Genomic DNA, 1641 nt, shown 5'->3' with positions numbered 1-1641 from the left:
TATATATATATATATATATATATATATATATATAGGAGTGTTTGTATGTATATGCATATATATACATACATTCATACATACATACATGCACACATGCACATACACACACATACATACATGCATGCATGTAAATACTCATACATACATATATACAAGACAAACCAACTTACACACACACACGTGCATATAGAATAAATACTTCACAAGTGTCGGTAAGTTTTGTGCAATGTAGCTACGTCTGTATTTTATCACCCATTCACAGGTTTCCTGAATTAGCCATTGCTTGAATTGTAGTCAGTAGCAATGACTTACAGTTTTCTCCAAACAAAAGCTTAAAATAAATAAACTCCGGAAGTTTGCTTTATTCTACTTTTATCACTGGTCACCAGAAGACAATGTCAACTGAATGCCTGCACCTTTCTGTATGACCAATTAGAGAGTGATTTGGTGAATGAGCATCAGGAAATACACGAGGTTTCATAATATGCCAAGTAATGGAAGGTTGCTATATAAAAATAAGCTTGAAAAGAATGAAGAATTTAGTGAAAAATAACTTTGTCATTAATAAGCTGGTGTTAAATAATCCTTTTCATTATAGGCACAATGCCTGAAATTTTGTTGGTGAGGGCTAGTTGTTTACATTGACCCCTGTGTTCAGCTGATACTAAATTACAACTGGATACTGAAACAGCAGTTCAACCACTCAAATGTGGATGTGATATATCTTGACTTTGCCAAGGCCTTTGACAAGATTGATCATAGGATGATTTGTCACAAACTATGTGATCTTGGTATCACTAGAAACTGGGAAAGTGGCTGTGCGACTTTTTAAAGACAGGAGTCAGACAGTTGCAGTCAATGGTGGTCTCAATGGGAGACATCAATCCGCAGTGGAGTGCCTCAGGGAATTGTGCTGGGACCACTACTGTTTGTAGTGGCTCTCTCAGACATGCCCTCCATTGTACAGTCAGCCACTCTCACCAGCTACACTGATGATAAAGAATTATTTCAAGCAGTCAAGGACATACTAAAACTGCAAAATGACCTACATGCAATATACAAATGGGCTGATGAAAATAGCATGCCTTTTAATACTGATAAGTTTCAAGCACTCCACTATTGGCCCATGAACAGACTACAATCAGAAGACATAGGACTAGGGGACAGTGCAAATCCAGAGTTAGAATCAGTGCATCACCTGGGAATCCATATGAGTAATGATGCAACATTCCATGTACATATTACCAACATGACAATATTGCGCATGCAAGTAGCTGGATGGATCCTTAGATCATTCGGAACCAGAAATAAAGATACCTTACTGCTCCTATGGAGGACTTTTGTTCTCAGTCATCTGGATTACTGCTCTCAACTGTGTTCACTGCAGGTGGCTGAACTTAAGGCAATCCAGTGCAAAGAGGATTGACTCAGTGAAACAGATGAGCTACTGGGAGAGGATACAAGAACTGAAGCTCTACTCTCTGGAGAGAAGGCAAGAAAGGTATGCAGTGATATACATATGGAAGATCCTGGAAGGTCTAGCTACCAACTTTGGAATTAAAAGCTATGTCAACCACTGAACTGGACAGCACTGCATAATACCAAAGATACTGTCTTCTTCATCTCAGATAAGGATCCAGT

The sequence above is a fragment of the Octopus bimaculoides genome, chromosome 6, assembly GCF_001194135.2.
Source record: "Octopus bimaculoides isolate UCB-OBI-ISO-001 chromosome 6, ASM119413v2, whole genome shotgun sequence".
NCBI classification, from domain to species: Eukaryota; Metazoa; Mollusca; class Cephalopoda; order Octopoda; family Octopodidae; genus Octopus; species Octopus bimaculoides.
Note: the sequence above shows the minus strand (reverse complement) of the source record.